Source organism: Pezoporus wallicus, unplaced genomic scaffold (assembly GCF_028554395.1).
Source record: "Pezoporus wallicus isolate ANWC-B61680 ecotype Strahan unplaced genomic scaffold, APGP_CSIRO_Pwel_v1 contig_16, whole genome shotgun sequence".
NCBI classification, from domain to species: Eukaryota; Metazoa; Chordata; class Aves; order Psittaciformes; family Psittacidae; genus Pezoporus; species Pezoporus wallicus.
The window spans coordinates 792,047-814,555 of NW_026641478.1; positions in this window are offsets into that span (position 1 = coordinate 792,047).

The window sequence follows — 22,509 nt, forward strand, 5'->3', positions numbered from 1 at the left end:
GTGTTCAAGGCCAGGTTGGATAAGGCTTTGGGTGATATGATTTAGCATAAGGTGTCCCTGCCCATGGCAGGGGGGTTGGAACTAGATGATCTTAAGGTCCTTTCCAACCGTAACTATTCTATGATTCTATGATTCTATGATTCTTGGAATCCTTCCCCAAGTGGAGACTCATTCTCAGGGGAGCTGGTGAGACCCCAGGCTAGTTAACTTTGTGTCCTAGCAGGAACCGCAGTGTTTATACGGCTGTCTGCAGGCAGTTACGTTCGTGGCCTTGGGGCAGACAACACAGGAGAACCATCCTCCACCTTCGTGGAACAGCATCCTCTGCTCTGTGCCATTTGCCCAAATGATAACAAGCTGTCATTTCCTTCTATCTTTTGAGTTGAGACAAAACCCGAAAGGCTGTCTTGATCATCACATTAAGTTTAAGAAATTTCCATTTAACAATTTGAATACCTTTGAGTATGGAGTTTCTGGAAACATAAATTAGTGTCAAAGAGTACCCTGACTTCTTTCTAGTTAATGCCCCAGAAAACCTGGTATCACACTTGTCGAGGCCCTGTCTGTGAGCTGTGTGGAAAAAACCTGAACAACCTAGGGCTTCTAAGGTAACACTAGATGCCTGTGTTTATGCATCTGACTGCAGCCTTTGGGTTGGAATTTAGGTCCAAATTGTCTATAGAGTGATACGTTTTTAGACTCCTTCACAGTCAGTGAAGATCTGGTCATTACAGTCAGTGCAATACAGTCTAGTTGTCTGAGTAACAAGAGGACTCCACTGGCTGTGTTGGCTGTAGTAAGAATTTAAACATGACATTTCAGACTCAGATCATTCACCTACATCTAGGTACCTAGATGTCATCTGTATTAGGATGATTAGGACATTTCTACAGCGGTGAAGATACAACACAGGAACTGTGAGAGACCCACTTCCTCCTTGACCAGCATCTAGAAACCAAGGATATATTCTAGCAGTTTACATGGCAATCCTTGTTTACATTTAGGCAGGTGAAGTTCATAAGCAGACACCTACATTAAGATGTTTACAGCTGTAGTTCTGGCCAACACTGGACTAACAGCAGATCCCTTTTGTCCCTGAAGTTTCTCCTGGAATTTGAGAGGAAATGGATAAACCTCTAAGCCTAATTTTAATCTTGCCACTATCAAAAACAGAACTCAAAAAAGCACTGATATACACTGAAATTATTTATTAGTGAATTAGTAGACAGCTAAGATGGAATATTACCAGTGATAATGTTCTGAGGCTATGCTAACTTTTTAAAATGTCTGACATTTAGGATATGTTTTTTTAATTTAGGAGATAGGACAGTTATATGTACCTCAGATATATGTACACTGAATGCTTATTGTATGGTTAATGAGAAAAACAATCTTTTGTAAAGATCATTTATTTTATTCTTACAGACATTTAACATTGTGATATTAACAGTATGATATAGGTAAATCATACTTTAACAATGCCTATTTCAGTTCAGAAGCTCTAACCAGAAACCTAAGGATATCACCTAAGGCATACACATTAACATAATAGGTTACTAAAGTTAGGTGAGAAGGATTTCCTTCAGAAATTACCATTATAGTGGATTGATGGCAGTGTGCATAGCTTAATGTTGAAATCTGAAATCTCTAGTCAGTGCATCAGATTCTAGCTCTTTCATTTTTTTGTTCAGATAATTCTAGAGAAACCTCTGAAATGTAACATTGACGTTGCATGTTATTTTTGCTTTAGCAGAAATGCATTTCTTTATGCAAGTTGATATTGGAGACAAGAATTGTAAACAAAACAATGAAGTACAAAGGTTAAATGCAAATGATGATAAAATTTATACCAAATCAATAATAATACACAATTAGCTATTTTAATTTTTAAATTGCTGGTATTTCTAGTAGTAAGACAAAAGACTGAAACCATGGACAAAGTAACAAATACAGGAAAAAGCTCCTTCTGTGATCATTTAAACACCCGTAATGCTGATTCATAGTTAAATGCATATACTTTTAGTTGGAATAAGAAATGTCCTATTTTGACATTTTTAAATCAATAATTTAGCACATACATCAACACAGATGTTCAAGCTCCAATATTTGCTAGGAAAAACCTACCAATTCTATAAGGTTTATTTTTACCATGTGAGATTGTTTCCTTTTCAGTTAATTTTTAAAATATTAAGTAAATCATAATTAGGGATGCAATGGTCTTTTGCAAACTTAGAACAATAGCTTACAATATATTATGCCATGCTTAGCTAAAGTGAAAGAATAAAATCCATTGTAAATAAAAATGTTTATATAGCAAAAGTAGTCATCTTTATAACCAGTTGTACGTAGTTCAAGATTTTTCAGTATCTGAAGAAGAGTTAAATATAGTGGCACAGCTTTGCTTTTTTTTTAAAGAATCACAATTACTATAGGTAATTGCAACATTTACAGACATATTTCAACTGTCAAGTGTTAATGAAGTCAGTTCAGAAATTAGCTTAAAAAGATCAGGTAACAAGAAATTACTTTGGAAAGCTGAATGTATTTCAACCTTAATATGTGAGAATTGTGTTTCTTTCTTCAGAATACACTATGTATACAATTTAAAGTTCAAGTGTTTGTAACTTTTGCATTAAACATCAAAATTAACAGAGCTTGTAATAATAATTCAAACTATTACATTTTCTTGGGCTCTTTTCACTGTTTTGAATGACACTGAGAGTGTCAATACAGGTGACTGCATCTCCAGCGCAGCAGTTGCTGTTCACTCTGAACAAAAGAAACATTTTTGTGACTTCAGAAATAACATAAAACAAGGAAATAAATATTGGTTTATACATGGAACAACCTGTCCCTGTCTACACTGAATATGTATTTGGCAATAAAGAAATACTTCTCAAATCACAAAATATATTCTGCAACGCTACATATGCAAAATGCTTCACCTTTCTAATTCGCTGAAGGATGTGATTCATTGCATTAGTGCTGCCTCACTGAAAATAAGAGCGTGAAGAAGTATGATCTGGTTTGCTTTGCATAACTACTTTATTTTCTAAATACTTAATGGAGGTATTCAGGTATTTCTGGAAGTTCTAGTCGGCTGGACATGTGTAACCATTAGGAAATGTTTGCCATTCCATGCCTTGCCATTCCATGCCTTGCCATTCCCTGCCTTGCCCTTGAGAATGGCACACTCTGAAAAGCTAGGTGGCCAATGAGGCAAAGAGTGCCAGTGCTTATGGCAGCTATCCAAACACACAAAGCTATGAGGTTTAGGTTCTTTTGAGCCTGATGGGAACAGTTTGCCTGTTGCAGGGGATTAAGGTATGCTACCAGTACATTGCTGTGTTCTAGGAAATTTTTTGGTTGTTTGAGGAATTCTTACTTTGAGCCTGTGAAGCAAATTACAGAATGGTCTGAGCTAACTTTAACATTATGCAAAGTATGGTAAAATGGTAAAGCACTTGCAGTGGTGCCCTGTTCCATAAAATTATTACTGCTTTAGTAAGCAGAGACTTGGAGATTATCCTCTTTCTTTCAGATTAGTGCTAACTCCAAGTGACTTAAAACAGGTCAGAAATACGAGTGTTGCCCACATCCAGAATAGATAAAAATCAATATATTTATAGTAAAAATTTTGCTGATTACGCAAATAGAAGAAATTGAAGAGTAAGATTACTTAAGCTGTTTATACCAAGACTAAATCTGACTTTTCTTTTTGTCCAACCATCTGGCCTATTAGCCCTGACCAGAAAGAAACAGTCCTTGTTCTATGAGAGCAGATATTACTGTATGAAATCAGACGTGATCCTAATCATGAATTAAGATGGTTTTGATGCAGTGAAGTGTAAAATTCTGCTCTTTTTCTTCAGTTACCATAGATTCTGCTTTTTTATCAGGTAGATTTCTAGCAAATTAGTTTAATATATGGCTAACAAATATTAGAGCTGATTCAAAGCAGAGGTGGAGTGTGTCTGTCCACATAGTCAAGTGTAGAGGAGCCTAAGAAAGACTCACATGTTTTTTCAGTGGGAAAACATGTAGATTCTGCCTTCTTATGAGACTGAATCTTCGTTTTGCAATTGTCTGTTTGAAGTGTTTCCAACCACTGAACGTTACATTTTCTTTCTCCATATGCATTGACAGGTCTATGTGGCACAAGCACCTAAAATTTGCTTGCTGTGGAACTAGAAAAACATACGAATTAATCTCAGAAGATGTTTTCAGTGTTATGGATAGATGCCTGGTAAATCACCCATTGTATGTCAGTGTTCACTGTAAAGCAGATGGGCTAGTAACTCACAGCTCCCTTTTATTAGGATGTTCATGATAAAGTTAAATATAATTAAGTACTGTGAATTTTAAATTGTGTGAATAATGACATTAGAATATTAATAGCATTTGTATCAAATGGTGTAAATGTGTGACAATAAACTTCCTGCCTTCTAGAACCTAACGTTTTTGTCATCCTTGCCAACTGTCACAGCCTTCACCCTTTCTGTCACCAGGCTGATGACAGGAGAAATTTACTCCCCAACTTGGAACTGTCTCATTAATCCTAGCAAACTGCTGGCTGCTGAGGCAGCTGTGGATTCTTAGCCTGTTTGTATGGCAGTCTACTGCTTAATGTCAATCAGATGATAGTATTTCATGAAATAATAAGGAAATATAACTAATAAGTTTGCAACAGAAAAAATATACCTACACATATACTGTGTTTAACTAATGCATCTGCGCTTATCTCATGGACTGTTTCAGAAATAGGTGAGAGGCAGTCTTACAACAGCCAACTACTTGCTCTCACTTTTGAGTCCCCTGACTCAGAATTCATTTCTTCAGCATCTAAAGAGAAGGAGTTGTGAGAAAAGTCCTGTTTCTGTGTGTTCTGCAGTCTTCTGCTCCAAGACAAAGTGAATGTAAAATATTCCAATCCCAGTGATGAGAACTATATACCCATCATTGACTTAATTTTAATTTTTAAAATGGTCCCAGTTTTCAATAAACAGATATTTTATTGATGAATCTGCGCAACGATAGGCACATAGATCATGTCCATAGGTCTGAGAAGTTTCTGTAAAAATTCTAAAAACATGAAACTCTCCCAGTTTAAAGTGCAAAAGGGGGTTCGGGGTGGGAAATCAAGGCAAGTTTTACCAGTTTTTTTCTCAGAGTTGGCAAGGCTGTTACTATAGCTTTAAGGCTTTTGTTACCCTTGTGTAGCCGCAGGGGTTTTAAGACTGACTTTGTACTCTTAAGACTATTTTTGATTTTGAAATGAAACAGGTAATAGGTGGTGATTTGTTGAAGGAATAAGCACTGGTGACCTCATAAATTGAGTTCAATTTTGTATTTCACTTTCATAACCGTTATCAAGGAACTAAATTTATTAAGTCAAAACTCAAGGGATCTGAAACTATTAAAACTTAAGCCACTGGAAAATATTTTCTGAAACTCAAGGGAGGCAAAAATGTCAGCATTTTGTGGTTTTGTGTGTGTGTGTGTGTGTATGTGTAAGTAATCTAAACAGGACTTCATACTCTTCCTAACTCAGAATTAAAAGCATTATGGAAAAGGTAAACACTTCCCCTGTGAACTGGAGAAGTGATGACAATTCAAACTCCATAGATATCTTCCTGCCTTCAGACCATAAAAATCAGGATACCCTGTTATTATAACCACATTATAGGAAGAACTTGCAGGATAAGGAAGAATTTGGCATCTCTAATTGTTACGAAAAATATTGCACAATGAAATTGAAAATACAAGTGACAAAACTCAGGGGCTTTCTAGCCATTCTGGTCAAATGTTCTCTTTGTTCCCAGTTTCCTGCTAATGCTTTAATAAAACTTTAAAACAAGATGCTCAAAGGGAAGGAAAGATTTTCAGAGGTGCTAAAGATGTTTAATAGATTTTCATGCCAAACACTACTTGAAACTTGAAGAAAAAAAATCTCAGATAATGAAACGTATCTGCTACAAAGATACTGTAGCTTGACTTCACGTTTTTTAGGAGAACTCTGAACTGAAAAGAGAATATTTAAAGACACCTCCTCTCTTAAGGAATAACCTGATTCATTTTTTAAACATAAGATATAAAAATTACATTTTTGCCAAAACAGAAAACCAGAATATGTGCTTGAAAATTATTTCTAAATACTACAAAGAAGAAAAAGTGGGGTGGGGGTGGTGGGGAGAGAGACATGCTGCAGCCTAAAAATTAATCATGTTTTTATCCTTATATCTCTCCATACGTGGGAAGTAAATTTGGAACTCTGGAGACAAGGGTTCAATGTTTGCCGTTGATGGAGTTCTTGCAACATTAGTTTTATTGTGCAACTTCACAAGTCCATGCAGCTTCCAGTCTTTACAGCTGAGAGATGTTGTGAATCCTATCTGAGCATTCCCCAAGAGGGTAGCTATAAGAGAACTACATAAAGCACTACAGGCATTTTCACACAATGTTCTTTCTAGTCAGTGATTTCAGTCTCTGAGCAGGCATAAATGTGTTTGCAGGTTAATCATTATTTAGGGTTTTGTTGTTCTGTCCGTAAATTTCTTAAATGAGTATCTTCATGTTGAATGCTAGAGATCTCTAGGTGTTTTTTGACTAGCTTGATATCCTTCTGAGATTCTCACTGCACTAAGCCTTTCTGACATAATTTTAGGGAAAGGCTTAGATTATTCAGTTGAATAGTATATATTTTGGGATGAAATTCCTTCACTATATTCTCTGGTCCAAGTCCTCTTTTGTACAATTCCTCTTGTGAAAGAGAAGCACATACCCACAATGCATCCTGCCAGGAGGTTAATGTGAAATTTGAATCTCAAAATGGGGCTGCTTCAGCTTAAGAGTGTCCCTTTTCTAGCCTGTCTGGAGGATGAGAGCTTAGTGTTTGGCTACGTATTGTCATGCAGTGGAGGATTCGGAATCCATGTTCTGTGCCTTCTGGGTAGCTGGTGTCAACAATAGATAGACCATTATATTAAAGCTAGATGGTAAGGACAGTGCCAACAGATGTCCTTTGTAAAGTGACTGTGACTGCTGTATGTCTTGACGAACTTAGGGCTGTCACTATACATAAGGAATGCTCTGTACACAGGAGTTATGGGTTCCTCTGTGAGCCTAAGCAGTACCTTGTGCTGTCTTTGTATGGCTCTGATATTTAATCAGGAGTTGAGTTTCTAGCAGCTGAGCTTGGAGCACTAGGACAAATACCTGAGTTTAGTTGTCTTAAGATCTGTCCAAAAATGAGCTGCCAGTTAATTTAAAACTCCCTTGAGGTTACTCTGAACTGATTAGCAGGCTGGCTGAGTCAGTGTTCTGAATTCAAGTACTTCAATACTGTCTGACTCCCATGTTAGGGAAAGTTTTGATGGCTTAAATTTAGCAATTTATGCATTTATGCTATGTTGCCCATTCTGTGGCACAGACTACTTTAGTATATTATATTTAGTACAATAGTACATTGCTTTCTCACAGTTTTCTAAGATGATATGCTTAAAGGTTTCTAATATGTTTTTGGTATAAATGGAAGGTCTTTAAAAATTCCAACAGGTAAATGCAACTAGATTTTCATGAGGTGTGATGAGAGAGCAGGGGCGGCCATGAGGGAAGATCATTGGGGAGGGCTGGGGCGGTCATGAGGGGACAGGAGAAGCAGCCATGAGAGGTGAGGGAAGATTATGAGGGGAGAACAGGGACAGACATAGCCCATGAGGGAAGATCTTGAGGGGAAAGGCAGGGTGACCATGAGGAGTAGAGGTGACAGCTGTATAATGTGGGCCACTATGAGGGGCAGATGAGGGGTGGCTGTGACTGGAGATCATGAGGAGCAGCCATGAGGGGAGGTGAGATTGCCCTTAGTGGCAAGGTTTATTAGTGGGCTTGACAGCCTTTGGGTAACAGTTGGGCTCGATGATCTTTGAAAGATGGAAAACAGGGTCTGCTGCATACCAGGGCTACTTGTTCTTCCCTTGCTTGGATTTCCTCAGCTGCCCATCCCTGAGAACTCAGTTGACAACCTGCTCCTCTTCCTGCAAGGTCACCCTTCACTGCTCTCTTCACAGGTTGCTTGTTGCTTGCTGTCTCATGCAGAGCCTGGCAACCTTCCCATTCAGTAGTATTTTTACATAGGTGAAGCCATGATTACCTTGAACCAAGCAAAGCTAAGTATTTTTATCTTCTCTCCCCTGAAAAGCTCTTCTGGTGTTCGCTTTTGGGAGTGACAGGAGGCACCTGCAATGGCAATGTGTAAGAACCTCCCTGCCTAATTGCTACCCTAGCTCTGAAAGGCACCTCACTTGCTCAGTTCAGCTGAGCCAGCTGTGGTGAGATCACCGCACAAAGCGCGATGGCCAACCTGCATCAGCCTTGCTCTGCGCTTTGGCAGAGCTGCAGGCTGGTGGATAACTGTGCTTATCCCTGTGGCAGCAGCCCCACCTTCTGAGTGGGGAGGCTTTTGTTGTCACACTGCTTGTGCACTTCACATACCTCTGCTGTTTCTGGTGCTGCTCCTGGTGCTGGTGTCTCCTCACCTGAAGCCCTGCCCAGCCCAGCCACCTCCTCCTCAAGAAGTTCCACTCGGTGGATAAAGAACTGGCTGGATGGCTGCATGCAGAGAGTTGTGGTCAATGGCTCAATGTCCAGCTGGAGACCAGTAACGAGTGGTGTCCCTCAGGGATCGGTGTTGGGACCGGTCTTGTTTAACATCTTTGTCGCTGACATGGACAGTGGGATTGAGTGCACCCTCAGCAAGTTTGCCGATGACACCAAGCTGTGTGGTTCCGTTGATAACGCTGGAGGGAAGGAATGCTATCCAGAGGGACCTCGACACACTTGTGAGGTGGGCTGATACCAACCTTATGAAGTTTAACCATGCCAAGTGCAAGGTCCTACACCTGGGTTGGAGCAATCCCAGGCACAGCTACAGGCTGGGCAGAGAAGAGATTCAGAGCAGCCCTGCGGAGAAAGATTTGGGGGTTTTGCTTGATGAGGAAATAAACATGAGCAGGCAGTGTGCACTTGCAGCCCAGAAAGCCAACTGTATACTGGTCTGCATTTAAAGGAGCGTGACCAGCAGGTCGAAGGAGGTGATCCTGCCCCTTTACTCTTCTCTTGTGAGACCTCACCTGGAGTATTGTGTGCAGTACTGGTGTCCTCAACCTAATGGAACTGTTGGAACAAGTCCAGAGAAGGGCCACGAGGATGGTCAGGGGACTGGAGCACCTCCCGTATGAAGACAGGCTGAGAAAGTTTGGGCTGTTCGGCCTGGAGAAGAGAAGGCTGTGTGGACACCTCATAGCAGCCTTCCAGTATCTGAAGGGGGCCCAGAGGGATGCTGGGGAGGGACTCTTCATTAGAGACTGTAGTGATAGGACAAGGGGTAATGGGTTAAAACTTAAACAGAGAAAGTTTAGACTGGATATAAGGAGGAAATTCTTTCCTGTTAGGGTGGTGAGGCACTGGAATGGATTGCCCAGGGAGGTTGTGAATGCTCCGTCCCTGATGGTGTTCAAGGCCAGGTTGGACAGAGCCTTGGGTGACATGGTTTGGTGGGAGGTGTCCCTGCCCATGGCAGGGGGGTTGGAACTAGATGATCTTAAGGTCCTTTCCAACCCTAACTATTCTATGACTCTATGGTCAATGAGGAATTCCACCAGCTATGTCACCTTCACAGGCAAACCGCTGGTTTCACCAAAGCGGCTGATAAGGGCTCAGCCTCTCCTAATTGAGCTCTTCCTGGCTGCTGCCCAATGGCTTTGCTGAAGGAGGAGGCAGCCAGGGCCTTCTGAGCAGCAAAGCTGGGCCTGGGAGGCTGTAGCTGGCCAGTGAACACAATATACCTTCCTCATTTCCTGCGCCAGATCATCAAAGGGCAGCTCACAGGGTGGGCTGAGCAGGCTTGGCCCTAGGCAGATGGCTAGGTTCCCGGCTGTCATCTTGCTGGTGGCCGTGTTCCTGCTGATGTTACTGTGCACGGACAGCAAGTGACTGAGCAGGAAGAGGTTGGCTTCAGGTAACTTGCTAGCACCCTGACGGAACAGGAGCACAACGTTAGTGAAGTCGGTGTTGACAGCACAGGTCTCCCAGGCTGATCTCACCCAAGGACACCACCTGGTCTACAGCAGAGGGACCGCCTTCACTGAGAAACAGCCACTTCCCTTCCTCCCTGCCCTTCAGAAAGAGGCCCTTGCTGGAGCAAGCCCCAATGCCTGCACAAAGCGATCCATGGAGAGAAATGCTTTTCTATGCCCCTTTCCCCCCAAGACATAAACCCAACAGCCGCAGGAGGTGGCTTGCAGAAACCATGGCTATTTCAGGCAGGCCATTGCTTTGTATTGGAGTCCCGGCCTGTGCCGGTCCCTGCAGAGAAGGCAGGCTGCTGGCATGCTTACTTACTCTTTCATCACTGCCAGCCTCTGCTGCCTGTTGGTCTTCTCCAGGGCACTTGTCCACTCCTTGTATATCTAGATATCAAGGAGCTTGGAGGGGATCTTGTGCAGGAGGTCCTGCAGTGCCAAGGGCTCTGCATGAGGCTTTGGCCACTGTCCCTAGGAGCACCCACAGCATCCCAGGCCCTCTGACTCATGGACAGGCAGCTGAGTGTGGGGTTGGAATGTACCGAAACTGTCAGAGACCACGGGAAGGAGGAACCACAGCAGGTAATTAAGAGTGACCCCTCCCTGACTGGTACTTGGAAGATGTTGGAAGTGGCAAGGAACAAGGATGTCATAACTGGAAAGAGGATGTTGATACGAAAGATCAGATAGACCTTTTGCCCGATGTTGTAACTGCAAGGCAGACACAGATGTGTTTGGCTAATTGCTTGAAAGCATGTAAATATTGTGTAATACTTGTAACAAATGATCCAGCTTGTACTCTACCTGTGAGTCCGTGCTTTCCATCCACACAGCTGGGTTTCCACTTCTGCTTCTGTATGTGCCTGTCAGCACCAAGAGAGCCAGGAGCTGCTGGGCTCCAGGCTAGCAGGGCTCACCTTGATGATGACAGCCAGCAGCAGCACAGGCTGTCTTTGGAGCTCGACCTCCAGCCCACTGTCGAGGGCCATCCTGATCTCACAGGAGGCGCTCTCACTGGCTGCCTGCTGAAAGATCCCCTCCGTGGATGGCCCGTGCTCATTCAGCAGAGCCAGCAGGTCCTGAGGGGACAGAGGAGAGAGTTACTGGGCTGGAGACAGGCACTGGGGCAGGTGCTGGGGACAGCCCCTCTGTGGAGGAGCTGGTGGATGGGATGGGATGGGATGGGATGGGATGGGATGGGATGGGATGGGGTGGGATGGGATGGGGATCCCCTGGCCAGGCTGGCTTGCCTGGATGGGCTGGGACAGCATGCTGCCCTGGCTTGCAGAGTTGCCAGGGGCCAGCTGAAGGGAACTCCCCAGCCAAGAGAGCTCGACAGCCCTGGCGCCTGTGCTGCAGCCGAGGTCCCTGCCATGCAAATGGCCAGGGCAGCCTCCTCCTGCAGGTCCTGCCTGCTGCCAAGGGAAACAGAGCAAAGAGCCGTGGAGGAGAAGCACCAGGAGGGCGCTTCCAGACTCCCTCTGTGCTGTCTTTCCACTGCCGAGGGGGCAAGAGAGGTGTCGTATTTTGGGAATGAGACCCTGGGGCTCAGCTCCTCCCTGCTGCAGAGTGATGGGTATGGATGTTCCCTGTGGGAAGGAGAGTGGCAGCCCCATCGCAGCATGCGTGCCTGCCTGCAAGAGCAGGAGAGAAGGGCCATCCTGCCCCTGTCTTCTCCCAAACTAACCAGCTGTGTGGCCAGGTCCACCTTCATTGTCAGAGGGAATGGGAGGTGGCAGCTGCTTGGCACCTGCAAGAAATGTGCTGCACTCACCAAGTGTGCTGGGGGCCCGCAGCAGAAAGAGCCCCCAGTGAGCTGAATCAGCCCCTGGCTGTGTCTGAGAGGTGGGTATAGGTTTGATTGCACCCCAAGTGACCCTTACCTGAGCCTGGCTCTGGAGCAGCTTCTCCAGGTTGCTGGTGTGTAGTGTCATCACCTGGACAAGGAGAAAAGAGCAGAAGGTGAGAAGCGTTGCAGCTGATGCTGGCCTGCGGCAGCACCTGGGGAGCAAAATAGATGCAGGAGGGACACTCACAGCATTTCGGCCCCTCAGCTCCTTCAGCACCAGTGCGATGGAGGGCAGCTGGGTGACCTAGGGTACCTCCACTTCTTCAGGTTGTCTGTGCACTAGGAAGGGGCAGAGAAAGAGCTGTGTGAGACCCAAGCCAGCTCTTCCCTCTGCTGCCAGCCTGGGGAGCACTTCCACGCTCAGAACCACCCGGCAGTAGAGCGGGAGCAGTGGCAGTGGCAAGGATGAGGTTGGGCAGGTGTTAGCTGGACACAGCTGGGTGAAGGAGCTCTGCGAGATGTGCCTGTTCAGCAGTGGGGCACCTCTGCCTGCAGCTGTTGGAACACCTCTCCCAGCTCAGAAGAGGGTTTCCTCATCATACGAATGCCAAGCATGGAGCATCCTCTGTGATGGGAGCACAGGCTGCCCAGGCTGCAGTGCCAGTCAGGGCTTACCCAAGGAGGGTGCTGACCCAGAGCTCCTTCACCACTCAGGAGCTGGCAAAACAAAGGAGGCATAGCCTGAGTGCTCAACTGTGCTCCAGCCTATGGGCAGGGGAGGGTGCTGGCACAACCTTGCCTGTGGCGATGGCCACAGGGGCAGGATGATGCTCCATGGGGCAGGACAGAGGTGCTGCCCAGCCGTCTGGTGGGACTTGACACTGAGACTCACCAGAAGGTGATGATACAGTAGCCACAGGGTCAGATGAAGATGAGGGAGCTGCTGGTCTTCCCTTCCTCCCCCTCGTCAGCATCCCCTGCTGCGCCCTTCCTGCAGCTCAACACCTCCAACAGGCCCATGGTCGGGCAGAGCTGTGGGTGTGGGGTGCTGCCATGTCTGCAGAGAGGAGCATCAGGGAGTGATCTGAAGGTGGCTGAGCCCGCTGGCTCCCTTTTAGCACCCACCATCATGGCAGGGCCAGGAGATGAGTGTAAAAAACATATCTTGAAACACACAGGACAGGAGTGCGCCTTTACAATAGATGGGCACTCCCAGTGCCTCTGGTGCTGCCTCAGTGCTGTCAGTGTTGCAGGTGTTGGGGCCATTGCCAGGACAACACGGGGTTATAACAACCATGGAAGTTGTTATGGAAGCTGGGCACCCAGGTAGGGCAGGGCCCTGTGGAGCTCTCCCCAGTTTGCTCATGTCCAGCCCCATCCCCAAGGACTGCTCTCTTACAACTGCAGTGTCCACCAATGGAAAGTAATGTGTCCTGCAGTCATGATCTTCTGACTCATCTGACCAGGGACCCCCAGGTCTGCCATGCAGATTAAAAACGGAGGCAAAGCAAAGGCATTAAATGCTTCTGTCTTGTCTTCATCCCTAGGTTTCAGTGACCATCTCCATCAAGTATCAGTCAGATACTTTCCTTAGGCCTCCTATTGCTATTAGCATACTTCAAAAAGCCTTTTGTTGTTTTCTGATAGAACACTGTCCAGTTTCATCTCTAGTTGAGCTTTGGCCTTTTGTGATGTCTCCCTCCATGTGTGAGCTGCAGCTTGATAGTCTTCCTGAGAAGCTCTGCCTTGCTTCTAGAGGGCATGCAATTTCGTTTTTCACCTTAGTTCCAGAAGGAGTTCTGCCACACTTGCTGACTTCCATTGACACTATGGGATTGCTGCTCCTGTGCTTTCAAAATGGTTCTTATTTTAAAGTGAACAGCTCTCATTGACCCCTATGTCCTCAAAAGCTCATTTCCAGGGGACAGTGCTAAATAGCTTCCTGTGCAGGAAGTTTGGCTCTCTTGATATCCAGAGTAGCAATTGCACTGAACTTTCTTCTCATGACACCCAAAATTTTAAACTCAAGGTCTTTGGGATTACAGTGGCCAAGACAGCCTTCTGCTGTCACATCTCCCATGAGTCCTTGATTCACAAAGAGGAAGTCAAGGAGGGCACCTTTCCTATTTAGCTTACTGAATGCTTGTGAAAGGAAACTGTGTTCAACAAATTTCAGGAATTTACCAGCCTTACTTGTCCCAGCAGGGATAATATGGTATTCCCAGCTGAGGTGTAGGAAATTGAAATCCACATAAGGACAAGGGCTATCAATCCAGAGATTTCTCCTAATTGCCTATAGAATAACTCACCAAAGATATCCTGCTGGCTGGGTGATTGATGGTGGCTACAAGGACATTGCCTTTGTTCTCCACCCCCTGATCCTTACCCTCAGGCTCTCTACCACCCTGATGGTAAGTGGTATAAAGTCCAATCCCTTTTACTCTACACAGTGGACATTACACTTTAGATAGAATCATAGAATAGTTAGGGTTGGAAAGGACCTTAACATCATCAAGTTCTATGGACAGATATGCTCTTCAGAGGGGACAGCTGGAAGGCAGAGAACATATCTATAGAATCTCAGATCATACCCAAATGATGCCAAAGAGTAGGCTACTGCATCAAGCCCTTGATACCCTCTCACTCTAATAGCTGTGTGGACACCTAGTTAAAACAGAGACATAGCAGAAGTTAGTGAGCCAAATCCCACCCTAGTTTTAGTTTCCTCTTCTACCAAGAGAGTTTGCATCCTGTATCGCCACAGCTGAGACCTAATGGGAGTAATTTTAACAGGAACAATAATAACTTAAAGGGAGATAACAAAAAGAGAAAGAGCAAGAAAACCCTAGGCTGCTGTGAGAGACTGATCTGAAATCAGACTCCACTGTCCATTGTCTCAAAGACTGGTACAAGAAGCTGAGATGGGACTCCACCATTCACTGCCTGAGGGATGAGTGGGAAAGAGCTAAGACTCTTCCATCAATTGCCTGGGAGAAGGGTGGAAAGAGCTGGGATAAGACTCTTCCATCCATTGCCTGGGAGAAGGGTGGGAGGAGCTGAATTGGGATTCCACCATCCATTGCCTGAGGGATGAATAAGAAAGAGCTGGTAAGACTCTTCATCCATTACCTCGAGGAATTGCTGTCCATTATCCCAAGAATTGCTGCAGACACCTGTGTGTGTGCAGATGCTTGCAGTTGGCTGCAAGACCAGAAAAACTGGTCCACCAGGAACAGGAACACATGACATGAAGAACATAGGTACTCCCCCAACTCATAATAAAAGGGGGAGTAAAACATCACCAAAATGGGTACCTCAGGGGTACTCCAGAAGGACACCTCCATGAGAACATCCACTGCTGATGGATTCTTGGGGGCACTCTGCACCAATACCAACTATGAACCCCCACCACCAACGATGACAACAACTGATCCCCAGGACACTGCTGAGTCCATGGTGGTGACTGTCTCTCTGCACCCCGAATTTTTGCTTTATTTTATACCTTTTTTTTTCCTATCAGTTCTATTGCTATCACCTTTATTACAATAATTTCCCTTTTTATAATAATTGTCGTTTTGTAATTAGTAATAAACTGTCCGATTATGGCACTTGACCTCATTTGTGTCTTAATTTCACTCTTGGAATCACAGACTGAAACAGGATCTGGCACTGTGGTTTTCTTCCAATCAGACTCTGACAGCTGCATCAAAAGGAGCGTGACCAGCAGGTTGAAGGAGATGATCCTGCCGTCTACTCTGCTCTTGTTAGCGTCGAGACAAACACATAAGCACCGGGATGGTTATATGAGGTGCTTTATTGAGGCGCCGGGAACCAGGGGTACGCACCCAAATCTGGTTCCGATTCCCATCACATCGCGTTCGCAATTTTTACACTAAAAATTTTGTAACTAATACATATTCAACACAGATTACATCATTGACTAATACATATGCATCAAGGATTGCTACATCAGTCTAGTACAACATCAGCCTCTTCTGCGCTTGCGCAGCCCCCTCTGGTGGTCGCCCTGATGAAGTAAGGAGTCTTCCTCAGATGAAGTAAGAAGTCTTCCTCAGGTTGTCCTCTTCACCTTTTCTCTACTTGGCTAGGTCCCAGTTGTCTTGTGGACGTTAGCATTCTCTTATCTTCACCAGGATGCTTCTGGTATGCCCTTTTTGGCTATCTTAAACTTAGGTTCTGCTTGGGTAGACTTTTACAAAACATACGCCCATACTCCCCTCACCATATACAGTTATGTTAGCTCTTGCTACCAAGACTACCATTGTAACATTTAGTTACAGAGTAACTATGATACAAAACGGCAAAGTTACAACATCTCCTAATATACAAAGCCTCACTATTGATTTATAAATTTCTCAAATATAATCATTTTACTATTTTATATGATTATTTTATTGTAAAAGCTTCACCCTCTCTAACACTCTCATGAGACCTCACTTGGAGTACTGTGTACAGTTCTGGTGTCCTAAATGTAAAAAAGACATGGAACTGTTGGAACAACTCCAGAGGAGGGCCACGAGGATGATAAGGGGATTGGAGCACCTCCCATATGATAGGCTGGTGTTGTTCAGCCTGGAGAAGAGGAGGCCGTGTGGAGACCTAATAGCAGCCTTCCAGTATCTGGAGGGTGCCTACAAGGATGCTGGAAAGGGACTCTTCATTAGGGACTGTAGTGATAGGGCAAGGGGTAATGGCTTAAAAGTTAAACAGGGGAAGTTTAGGTTAGATATAAGGAAGAAGTTTTTTACTGTGAGAGTGGTGAGGCACTGAAACAGGTTGCCCAAGGAAATTGTGAATACCCCATCCCTGGCAGTGTTCAAAGCCAGGTTAGATGGAGTCTTGGGTGACATGGTTTGGTGGGAGGTGTCCCAGGCCATGGCGGGGGGGGTTGGAACTAGGTGAACTAGGTGATCTTAAGGTCCTTTCTAACCCTAACTATTCTGTGATTCTATGATTCTAGATTGCTGCTTTATTTCACTGATCATATTGCTGCTTCTGTTTTCCATCTGAAACATCTTCCCATTCTGTCCATCTGGTGTTTATGCTGTACTTTTTGCTTCAGCAGTGGTATTGCATGTTTTTTCTTTGATTTCTGTGTGTCAGATAGCCTTTCGGATTTAAAATATGTTGTCATGAGTTGTCTTTTTTAATTTCAATGAGACAAATATCTGTTAGTATAAGCTAGTATTCAATTTGCTTGGATTTGAGCAATATAATTTTTTTTAGCTTATTACTTATAAGGACTAAACTTGTGTCCTATTTAGATTTCCAGTGAATAAAGTAATGTAATGATTAATATCCCCAAGCCTTCTTTGGTTCTGTTTTTTTTTGAAAACCAAAATGCAGCCAAACAAACCGACTCTATTTCTCTTTCTGTAATTGACAAAATGAATGTGACCTCACACTTTAGCTTAATTTGTCTTGTTATATTAACATTCCATGAGAGTTTTTTTTCACTTTTTCATTTATGTCAATATCCTTGAAAATTCCTGTTGATCTGTTCATGTATCCATAGTGCAGATGAAACATTTCTGTACTGTGTGAGGAGAGCACAAGGATTAATAACATCCTGAATTCAAGGTTAATAGAGTCGTACACTAAAAACTGGACAGAATGACAGGTCAGCTTTCCAAGAACTGCTTATCGTCAAGTTTACACAATGCAGTATTCCTATAAATATTTCAAACAAAATAATACCCATGTGTGTTCATAACTTTTTTTTTTTTGCTTTAATTACATGTATTTTCCAAGTAACTGTTCTTTTAATATATCACAGAATTTCCCCTTATATTTCATATCTGACAAGGTAATCATGTTGCTAAATCAGCTAAATAGTTGACTTGTCTAAGTCTTTATACCTGTAAATGAACACAGATGTTTTAACTATTTCCCAAGGTGGATTTGGATGTTAGTGCTCTTACCAATCATACAGAAGCTTAGCTTTTAGTATTTAACTCAAGGTCTTGTAACCTTCAGCTAGGTTTATACTTATGAATTAATGAGACGTTGTAGAAAAATCTACCCATAAACTACCTTTGAGATTAAGACATCCCACCTGTGGTGGATTTTTATTTTTTGTTTTGTTTTGTTTTGGTGGTGTTTTGGTTCCCCCCCCCCCCAAGTAGAAATTATTCCTCAGCAGAGTTCCAAACCGTGAAAACAACATGGTTCTCACAAGGTGTCTCTGAATAGTATTAAGGAGGTAAGATTCCATTTTTGCATCTTGACTTATCTGTGCTTGCTAATTGACCCATATTGCTTATATTCTTACAAACTGTAGTGTATGCTCATAAAATTTGCATTTGTACAGAACAGGCATGTTCTTTCTCTCAAATGTGTGCTCAGATTTGTTTAATAATTTATAACCATCAAAGTAGTTGGAAGTGAAAATTGTTTCAGTGGAAATAGCTCCTTTCTTTTAAAAAAGTTTAATTACTTGTGTAGTTGTTCAGCATAAGGTTTTAATACAATCCAGTTACCACCTAAAAATAGGCCTTAACTGACACTCAGCTAGGCACTCAGCATAAAGGAGATTTCTCTCCAAGACATGGAATACTTCAAGCTTTATCAGGGTATGCAAATTATTCTTTTTTCTTTTTTCTTGAATTCTTTTGTGCAGAAATTAGTTCAGCACTTCAGATGTCTTTCTACTTTATATGACAAACTGCTTAATTAGGAAATGACAACATTCTTTTTGTTGCTATTCTTAATTATTTTTGTCATATCAGTGGGATAACTTGAAGAATAAATTATCTGATGTAAACAATATCAGCAAGATAACCTTAAAATTTAATTATGATGCCCTATTTCAGTGAATAAACTGAGTTTGACAATTATTAACATACAATAGAAATGACTGACACACACTAACAATTACAAACAGCATCTCTAAAACTATGGTAGTTAAAGAAAATGTGGGGATGGTGTATTAATCAGTGTAAGCCCTGAAAAGAGGCTCCTAAATTTGCTCATCTGTCCATTATAACTTAGATTGAGAAAGTTTTTTTCTAATTTTCTAATATTCGTTGAATTTCACCTCTCCTTGTTCTGGAATTCTCTGCGGGTAAGTTAGAATAACTCACAAATGTATTTATCATTTCACAATGTTCAGAAAATATTTTTTGTGAGTTATTTTTGCCTGTAAACAATTTCAAAGTAATGTCTAAAAACCCTAATATTTAAAATTAAAATGGGTCTTGTCTCATTAGTTGATATTTGAATCTAAAGCCTGAATTAATTCTCAAATGCTCTTAAATGTTTTCTTGTCTGAAATGGCCTAGGCCACAGTTTTACATAAGTTTTACAAAATTTTACTAGGAGTAACCTAGTTAATTTATCATTACTGAGTTTTAAGACAAGTGATTATATCAACTCATTTTCATATTCTATTTTCTGCATTATAATAAAAAAGAAAAGTGTAAAATATTACATGGTTAGCATTGCTAAGGGCATATGAAAGCATTTATCTGCACTTTATGTATCAAATGAATACTAGATAGCAAATTAGTCTATCTAAAACTTTTTCCCTGCAAGCTACTGTCACGGTTTACCAAAACCTGGACATCTACCTGTTTCCTGTTTTAAATCAAATTCACAGAAGTACATTTCATATCTAGCATGTTCTAGGAAATATACATTTGGATTTTACTTTTCTGTTGGCATTGTTGACTGTGTGAGCCAGACATTAATTAGCTAATAGTGAAATGTTAGCAAAGATTTTTCTGTTGTTTTTTTAGTTTCTTTTTGCCTGCTATCAGTCTACAGTTTACCTTCTTTAAGTATGTGCTCATTCAAGATCGGTGAGCGCTATATGCTGAACTCAGCAGTACAACTGTTGCTTTTCATATAGATTTGTGTTACCATTCTTCCCATTACATCTGCCAATTACGCCAATTACATTTTTGTTAGACTTCTGTTTTTTCTACCTATTTATTGCCATACTGTCTGTTTTTCCCTATGAGGAAAATAAAAAAAAAATGCTTGTTTAATGTCTGTGTTGTGCAATGTATCTGCATTCTTTGATTCTATGATTTTATGAATTTTAAATCTATTGTAGCTGGAAGCAAATTAAATTAATTTTGCTTGTGTCTGCTTTGCCCATGGCAGTAATTGGTAAATAAGCTCCCTGTCTTAATAGTGACTTATGGCCTTTCTCAGCCTATTTTCTTCCCTGACCTGTTGAGAAGTGAGAAAGGGCTGGGTGGGTGACTGACTGGCTTTTAACCAATGTTAATCCATCAAAAGGCTATCAGTGTCTCTCTGTTTCAAACTACATTGCATTTTCCTCACTGCATTGCATATTGCTGTTGTTCTTGATGTTTATATTACAGAAGACTTTGTTATTTCTTAAATTCTACTGTTATGCAGCATACTTTTTAAATTAGAAATCTTTAACAGGTTCTGACATGTTTCTTTGATTTCAAGTCAAATGTTGAGCCCATATGTAGTTGAGTTACAGATAGGGCTCACTGGTAATCCTTCTCAGTTAATATGAAGTTTTGGAGACTGAGAAACAAGAATTTTCTGACTTTTAGTATTTGTTAGGGCCCTAGCAAATTACATTGCTAGAGGCAAGTGACAAACACTTTTTATCTGTGAGGAAAGCATTCAGATGAATTTCCGTTTAATCAAACTCAGTTGAACTGAAACGGAAGTGTCAGAATGGACCAAAAAAAATGCATTCAGTAAATGAGATTTATTCTAATATGCCACTCTGAGTACTGGAAAAGAAGGCAAAACTTGTTCACTTTTGTTCATCACTGAAAAATTGCCTTACCTTGCTTCATCTTCCAGCACTATATAAACTGCTTAAACAGAACCTAGCTTGCTTCTCAAGATTAAGTCTAGACCCTACTGAAGTAAAAGAATTTTAAAGGGAGAAATGTTAGCAGAGTTTTAACTGCTTAGCAGGAGATGCCAGTAAAATAACTTGATAAGACAATTTAAAAACTAATACAGTGTAAAGATAGTAATTGTGTTGTTTAGACTGTAAAAGCATAATAGTAATTCTTGTGTTATGTAGTTCACTATTAGTCAGCCTTCCTTCCTGTTTTATTTGATGTGGCAGTATATAGGGTCCCAAGAAGAGCCACATTCCACCGGCAGCTGACATGTATGTCAGTAGAGACACATAACTTCCGATGAAGTAAAAACTGGCTTCCAATCTGACATAGTAGTCACACTCTAAGACAATTAAGGATAAATCAGAAGATTAATTTAATAAGGTTAATTTAAGGTCAGTCTTAGCGTTCAGAGGTCAACAAAGCCTACAGCTCCAGAAACACTGGGGCTGCAAAAGTCATGCCAAGGGGAGCATTGCACAGCACCAACTGCTTCTTTCACAGATATCCCAGCTGGCCCAGGCATAGTATTGAGGGATGTAGGCCTCATCCCAATGGTGGCAGCCTACATTAGGCTTAGGTTTCCAGTTAGGGTTCAAAGGAGCTGTAACCTTTGTGGATCTCCAAACCCTAATCCTAAGGCTAACCCTAACTAATGCTGCCACAATGGAGATGAGACCTACCATCACCATTGCTGACCCAGATGAAAAATTGTGTGGAAGGGTGACAAGCTTTCCTTTCCTTGACTTTTACAGCCCATTATGTCCTTGAAGCTGTAGATTTTGAGGATCTCTGTATCCCTAACCCTAAGCCTAACCCTAATTTAAGCTGCCGCAGTAGAGATGAGGCCTACATCCCCTAGCACCTTGGCTGGCCCAGATGAACAATAAGTGGAGGAGTAATGTTGGTGCTCTGCCAAGCTCCCCTTGGCATGCCTTTTACAGCCCCAGTGTCCCTGGAGCTGTAGGCTTTGTGAATCTCTGAACCTTAACACTAAGCCTAGCCCTGATTTACATTGCCTCAATGGAGATAAGCCTGTGCCCCCAGCACCATGACTGGCCCAGTTAAAGAATGTGTAGGAGGAGTAGTGCTGGTGCTTTGCCAAGCTCCCCTTGTTATGCCTTTTGCAGCCCCAGTGTCCCTGGAGCTGTAGGCTTTGTGGATCTCTGAACCCTAACCTTAAGCCTAACCCCAATTCAAGCCACTGTCAAATAGATCAGGCATAAGTCTCCAGCACGATGGCTGGCCTAATTAAAAAATGTGTGGAAGAAGTAAGGTCGGTGCTGTGCCAAGCATTTCTTGGCATGAGTTTTACAGCTCCAGTCTCCCTGAAACTGTACGCTTTGTGGATCTCTGACCTGCAAGCCTAAGCCTAACCTTAATTAATGCCTCCACACGAGATGAAGCCTTCATCCCCTAGCACCATGGCTTGCTTAAATGAAAAACGTGTGGAAGGACCAGTGTTGGTGTTGTGCCAAGCTCCCCTTGGCATACCTTTTACAGCAACAGTGTCCTTATAGCTGTAGGCTTTGTGGATATCTGAACCTTAACCCTAAGCCTAACCCTAATTTAAGCTGCCAGCATGTAGGTGAGGACTACATCCCCTAGCATCATGGCTTGCATAAAAGAAGAAGGTGCAGGAGTAATAACGTGGGTGCAATTCCAAGCTTTCCTGGACATGCCTTTTACATCCCCAGTGTCGCTGGATTGGTAGCCTTTGCAGATCTCTGAACCCTAACTCTAAACCAAACCCTAATTCACGCCACCGCAATAGAGATGA